General features: G+C 50.5%; 1 long non-coding RNA gene across 1 annotated transcript; it reads left to right on the top strand.

Annotated features, from left to right (window-relative positions):
- The first annotated feature begins 735 nt into the window (after positions 1-735).
- On the top strand, positions 736-4,618 carry LOC116542852. Its single transcript, XR_004265379.1, has 3 exons — positions 736-1,341; positions 2,285-2,289; positions 4,262-4,618. It is a non-coding gene; the product is annotated as an uncharacterized LOC116542852 (long non-coding RNA).
- Positions 4,619-7,215: the final 2,597 nt, after the last annotated feature.

The following is a 7,215-nucleotide window of genomic DNA, read 5'->3' as shown; positions in this document are numbered from 1 at the left end:
GCACACTCATCGTGTTCACTCTGCGATACACCTGGGTCGTGTGTACAGAGATACAGGGTGTTTTCTGCTGTTAATATTTGCTTTGTTTGACTCTTCTCTGGTGCACAGTGTAAGACTTAAAAGCAGTGTACAGCTGGGCGCGGTGGCTCGCACCTGTAATCCCAGCACTTTGGAAGGCCAAGGTAGGTACAGATCAGGAGATCGAGACCATCCTGGCTGACATGGTGAAACCCATCTCTACTAAAAATACAAAAAATTAGCTGGGCATGGTGGCACACATCTGTAGTCCCAGCTACTTGGGAGGCTGAGGCAGGAGATGGCTTCAACCTGGAAGGCAGAGGTTGCAGTGAGCTGAGATCCCGCCATTGCACTTCAGCCTGAGTGACACAGGGAGACTCCAGCTCAAAAAAAAAAAAAGCAGTGTAGGCTGGGCGTGGTGGCTCATGCCTATAATCCCAGCACTTTGAGAGGCCGAGGCAGGCCGATTACCTGAGGTCAGGAGTTCGAGACCAGCCTGGACAACATGGCAAAACCGCATCTCTACTAAAAATGCAAAAATTAGTCAGGTGTGGTGGCGCATGCCTGTAACCCCAGCTACTCGGGAGGCTGAGGCAGGAGAATTGCTTGACCCGGGAGGCAGAGGTTGCAGTGAGCAGAGACAATGCCACTGTACTCCAGCCTGGTGACAGAGGGAGACTCCTTCTCAAATAAATAAATAAATAAATAAATAAATAAATAAATAAATAAATAAAAATAAAGGAAAAGAAGTGTATACAGAACTAACGCCCTGAAGCCAGAGCCCAGAGATGAAGCGAAGGCACTGTGTTCCGTGAACTACGGGGCTGGGGGGACGGAACCCACAGCCGGCCTGGAGCCTGGCGTCTCAGCCACTGGCCAGCTGGGCAGGAGCCCCTTCCCCGCCTCCCTGGCTTTGCGGGTGGTGGCCGTCCAGCCACTAGCACAGCCTCAGAGATGGGTCCCTCATTCCAGAACTTTCCAATGGGGGCCCATTGATCCCATGACCAAACAGACTGAGTGAACCCAGCTCCTGAACGGGCCTCCAACACCCCGGGCTCCGCCCACCAAGCACTGGCGGCCGAGTTCATTCTCTGCCCCCCGGCAGCAACCCCCCAACTGTGTGGTTCCCCCCTCAGTCCGCTCTCGGGACCTGACCCAAGCTCGTACTCAGTGAAGCTTTGTTGAGTCACAGCAGATGCCTGGGGAGAGCTCCTGACACGGAAACTCGGGTGAGCCCCAAGCCCTGCCGGCTTCCGGAACCTCTGGAATGTTCTCCAACAGAACGAACAGCTCTGCGCCTGATGTCGCCCAGTCGGGTTCCAGGTCAGTTGTGCATCTGGGTCCACATGGCCCCCGGGGTCGGGGGCAATGCCTGTGGGGCCAGGGCAGGCCGGACGCAGGTTCTCGGGGAGGGAGACTGTTGAGCACGACGGGCTGAACGTGTGGGTGCAATTCTTCCCCTGCAATCGTCAAAGGAAAATCGCAACAGCGGGCATTCCAGGGACTAGGGCACTTGTACATAATTAGAGCAAATGACAGCTCCTGTTGAGGGGGCTTTCAGGCGAGGGGCCAGAACATTTTTCTTTTCTTTCTTTCTTTTTTTTTTTTAGATAGAGTTTTGCTCTTGTTGCCCAGGCTGGAGTGCAAAGGCATGATCTCTGCTCACTGCAACCTCTGCCTTCCAGGTTCAAGCCATTCTCCTCAGCCTCCCATGTAGCTGGGATTACAGGCATGTGCCACCACGCCCAGCTAATTTTTTGTATTTTTAGTAGAGATGGGGTTTCACCATGTTAGCCAGGATGGTCTCCAACTCCTGACCTCAGGTGATCTGCCTGCCTTGGCCTCCCAAAGTGCTGGGATTACAGGTGTGAGCCACCGCACGGGGCCTGCTTTTTTGTTTGTTTTTGTTTTGTTTTGTGTGTTTTGTTTTTTGTTTTTGAAACGAAGTCTCACTCTGTCACCCAGGCTGGAGTGCAATGGCGGGATCTCAGACCTCTGCAACCTCCGCCTCCCAGTTTCAAGTGATTCTCCTGCCTCAGTCTCCTGAGTAGCTGAGATTATAGGCATGTCCCATCATACTTGGCTAATTTTTTATTTGTTTGAGATGGAGTCTCTCTGTCATCAGGCTAGAGTGCCGTGGTGCATCTCAGCCCACTGCAACATCTGCATCCCAGGTTCAAGCGATTCTCTTGCCTCAGCCTCCCAAGTAGTTGGGATGACAGGTACAAGCTACCATGCCCAGCTAATTTTTGTATTTTTAGTACAGACAGGGTTTCACCACGTTGGCCAGAATGGTCTCAGTCTCCTGATTTCTTGATCTGTCCACCTCAGCCTCCCAAAGTGCTGGGATTACAGGCGTGAGCCACCACGCCCAGCCACCCAGCTAATTTTTTATATTTTTGGTAGAGACGGAGTTTTGCCATGTTGGCCAGGCTGTTCTCAAACTCCGGACCTCAAATGATCACCCCCGCCTTAGCCTCCCAAAGTGCTTGAATTACAGGCATGAGCCACCAGACTTGGCTTTTTTTAAAAAATTTAAATTTTATTGTGTTTTCTGAGACAGGGTCTTGTGGTGTTGCCCAGGCTGGAGTGCAGTGGTGTAATCTTGGCTCACTGCAGCCTCTTGCGGTGCTGCCCAGGCTGGAGTGCAGTGGTGTAATCTTGGCTCACTGCAGCCTCTTGCGGTGCTGCCCAGGCTGGAGTGCAGTGGTGTAATTTTGGCTCACTGCAGCCTCTACCTCCAGAGCACAAGCAATTCTCTCACCTCAGCTTCCTGATAGCTGGGACAATAGGCGTGTGCCACTATGCCTGGCTAATTTCTGTATTTTCTGTATAGACGAGGTCTCACCGTGTTGCCCAGGCTGGTCTCGAACTCCTGGGCTCAAAATGACCCACCTGCCTCAGCCTCCCAAAGTGCTAAGATTATAGGCATGAGCCATGGCACCTGGCTGTGGTGAACTATCACCAACAGGTTTAAAGAGACATCAGATGCCGTCAATACTTTGCAAATGTTGTGCCTGATAGACACCTGTGAACTACTTGTTTTCACCCACGCTAGGTCCCAACCCCAGAAATTCTGGTTCTATTGGTCTCAGGTGTGACAGTGGGTGGCTTAAAGCTCCCAGGGGATTCTAATTTGTAGCCAAGGCCTAGAACCTCTGCCCTGGGGCCTGCTCCTCACAGTCTGCTCCCGAGAGTCCTCGGAAGGCAGCGAGAGCAGACAGTCAAGGAGGGCTTCCTGGAGGAGGAGTGAAGAGGTGGCAGAGAGTATTCCAAGCAGAGGATAGGGTTCAAGAGGAGGCACAGAACGAAAAGCAGCATCAAGGGGCAGGAAAGAACAAGCTTGATGTTCCTGGATGTCAGAGCTGGGATACTGTGTATGCAAATTAGAGAAGACCCAGCCTAAACGGTCTGTGTGCACAGGGATCTTACTGGTGTCAGCATCAGCCCCATTGGGGAGCTGGTTTGAAACACAGCACCTCAGGCTCCTCCCAGGCCCCTTGACCTGGAATCTGCATTTTAACGAGATTCCCGGGCCATTCGTCTGCTGTTTGAGAAGCACAGCTTTAGAAGATGAGAAATGGAACCTAAAATTTAAGCATGTCTTTTTCATTTTCTTTTTTCTTTTTTTTTTTTTTGAGACGGAGTTTCGCTCTTGTTACCCAGGCTGGAGTGCAGTGGCGCGATCTCGGCTCACCGCAACCTCCGCCTCCCGGGTTCAGGCAATTCTCCTGCCTCAGCCTCCTGAGTAGCTGGGATTACAGGCACACGCCACCATGCCCAGCTAATTTTCTGTATTTTTAGTAGAGACAGGGTTTCACCATGTTGACCAGGATGGTCTCGATCTCTTGACCTGATCCACCCGCCTCGGCCTCCCAAAGCGCTGGGATCACAGGCGTGAGCCACCGTGCCCGGCCAGACTCATTTTCTTTTTTTGAGACAGAGTATCGCTCTGTCACCCAGGCTGGAGTGCAGTGGCAGAATCTTGGCTCACTGCAACCTCCGCCTCCCAAGGTCAAGCAATTCTCCTGCCTCAGTCTCCCAAGTAGCTGGGATTGCAAGTGCCCGCCACCAGGCCCAGCTAATTTTTGTATTTTTAGTAGAGATGGGGTTTCTCCTTGTTGGCCAGGCTGGTCTCAAACTCCTGGCCTCAGGTGATCCACCCACCTTGGCCTCCCAAAGTGCTGGGATTACAGAAGTGAGCCACTGCGCCTGGCTATTCTGTCTCTTTTTTACAAACCAGCACAGCCCGTACTGTATCTGCAAATCACGCCTCCCTGGTTTTCTCGTCTTTGCATACAAGTCACAGGAATGCTACTTGTTGGATGATGATGCAAACCAAATTTTTCCTTCTTTGTCCTCTGATCGGTAAGTCAACGTCTTATTTATCTTTGTACATCAGCATAGTGTGTTGCAGAAATCCTGGAATGAGTTGGGCTAATAAGTATAGAAAGAAAATCAGTTTGCAACTGATCATTTGGAATTTGAAATCCTGGGCTCAAGCGATTCTCCCACCTCAGCCTTCTGAGTAGCTGGAACTACAAGCGCACACCACCATCCCTGCCTAAAGTTTTAACTTTTGTTTTGTTTTGTTTTTATTGTTTTGGAGATGGAGTCTCACTCTGTTGCCCAGGCTGGAGTGCAGTGGTATGATCTTGGCTCACTGCAACCTCCACCTCCCGGATTCAAGCGATTCTCCTACCTCAGCCTCCAGAGTAGCTAGGATTACAGGCATGTGCCACCAAGCTCGGCTGATTTTGTATTTTTAATAGAGACGGGGTTTCACCATGTTGGCCAGGCTGGTCTTGAACTCCTGACCTCAAGTGATCCACCCATGTTGGCCTCCCAAAGGGCTGGGATTACAGGCGTGAGCCACGGCACCTGGCCATCCTGGGCTTTTTCTGAGCTTATGGTAAGTATGGCAGTGATCTCCCCAGGGACCAGGGGAGTCCTGATTATGCGTCCTCCAGCTTGTCCGAGGCTTGCCAGCGCCTCTGGGCCCTTAGCCGTGTTCTCCCCAGGCCTGCACACATCCCCCAACTGTGCACCCTGACAGGACCCGCCAGTGATGGACGCCTAGAGCCCCCAATCATCCCTGCACAAGGGAGCTGCCCCAGTTCCCAGCCAGAATCCAGACAGTGAAACCAGGGGCCAGACAGTCTCCAGATGCTTCTCCCCGAAACCCCTGGCATGCTTGGCAGGAGTCCCCTCCCCTGCTGCACAGCTGCCCATTCTCAGCAGGAGACCAGCTTTCCATCAGACAGGCCATGGTCCTCCCTCGTGGGAGACGGAAAAGACGATAGCATCTGACTGTGGGAGGCTGTCAGGTCCGTCCAGCTCTCCCCCTGCACGGGGGGCCGGCCCAGGAGTGCTGGGAGCAGAGACGAGGAGAACAAGATCCGCGATTGTTCTCTGTGGCGACGGAGCTGGCTTCCCGTCATCAGAACACTTGCGAATGAAATCCTGCTGGCAACAGTTTTGCATTAACTGTTTTGGTTGACTGACTGTTTTCGGTGGTTCCTCCAGCAAAAAGCACACACAGTGTGGCTGAGATTAGGCAGCATGAAAGGAATTCCTCAGCCTCGGAACCAGAGCCTGGTTTGAGGGGGAGGATCTTGTCCTGTGTGTCTCTGGAAGCCTCAGCAACGCTCATTGCTGGCGACTGCGTCAGAAGAGTCTCTTAGTTCCTCAGGAGGTGGGGTGACTGGCTCACCCCTGTTACCCCAGCACTTTGGGAGGCCAAGGCGGGCAGATCACTTGAGGTCAGGACTTCGAGACCAGCCTGGACAACATGGTGAAACCCAGTCTCTACTGAAAATACAAAAATTAGCCAGGCATGGTGGTGGGCGCCTGTAATCCCAGCCACTCGGGAGGCTGAGGCAGGAGAATCGCTTGAACCCAAGAAGCGGAGGTTGCAGTGAGCTGAGATCGCACCACTGCACTCCAGCCTGGGTGACAGAGCAAGTCCCTGTTTCGAAATAAATAAATAAATAAAAATAAGAGGTGGGGCTGAACGTCCCAGGCCCCGGGGCTCCGGAGCAGGGGCGTCCCCTGCAGGTGGCATGTGTGCCTGGCTATCTCCATGGCTTCAGTGGTCAGGAAGGAAGGAAGGAAGACAAGTTACGCAGGCATGGTAGCATGTGCCTGCAGCCCCAACTACTCAGAAAGCTGAGGCAGGAGGGTTGGTTGAGCCCAGGAGATTAAGGCCGCAGTGAGCTGTGTTGGCACCACTGCACTCCAGCCTCGGCGACAGAGCAAGGCCCTGTCTGTAAAAAAAAAAAAAAAAAGCCAGAAACAGTGGCTCATGCCTGTAATCCCAGCACTTTGGTTTTTGTGTTTTTTGTTTTTTTTTTAAAAAGGGAAAAAAAAAAAAGAATGAAGGAGAGGAAGGAAGAGGGAGAGAGAACGGAAGTGTTGCTTTATTGCCCAGGCTAGAATGCAGTCTAAAAATGGGTATTGAAAACCTCTTTTACACCAATAATTGTGCTTAATAATGGAGACAGGAAAAAATGAGGGAAGAAAATAACAAAGAAGCAGCCAACCAATATTTCATTTAAACCTGTGAGTAGGTGTGATGTGGTGCTGATAAGAGTGTATATTTTGTGTATTTAAAATGGAGAGTTCTATAAATGTTTATTAAGTTTACGTGTTCCGGATCTGAGTTCAAGTCCTGGATATCCTTGTTAATTTTCTGTCTCATTGATCTAATGTTGATGTTGAAGTCTCCCACTATTATTGTGTGGGAGTCTAAGTCTCTTTATAAGTCTTATGTATCTGGGTGTTGCTGTATTGGGTCGTTAGCTCTTCTTGTTGCATTGATCCTTTTACCGTTATGTAATGTCCTTCTTTGCCTCTTTTGATCTTTGTTGCTTTAAATTCTATTTTATCAGAGGTGAGAATTGCAACTCCTGCTTTTTATTTATTTATTTATTTATTTTTGCTCTCCATTTGGTTGGTAAATCTTTCTCCATCCCTTTGAGTCTTTGTGTATCCTTGCTTGTGAGATGGGTCTGGATGTAGCATACCGATGGGTTTTGGCTGTGTCTTTTGGTTGGGGAATTTAATCGATTTAAATTTAGGATTAATAATAATATATGTGAGTTTAATACTGCCATTTGATGTTAGCTCGCTGTTTTGCCCATTAGTTGATGTAAATTCTTCATTATGTTGATGCTCTTTACTTTTTGGTATATTTTT

This window comes from Sapajus apella, unplaced genomic scaffold, assembly GCF_009761245.1.
Source record: "Sapajus apella isolate SASKATOON/1434 unplaced genomic scaffold, GSC_monkey_1.0 scaffold175, whole genome shotgun sequence".
NCBI classification, from domain to species: Eukaryota; Metazoa; Chordata; class Mammalia; order Primates; family Cebidae; genus Sapajus; species Sapajus apella.
Note: the sequence above shows the minus strand (reverse complement) of the source record. Positions and strands in the feature narration are given on the sequence as shown.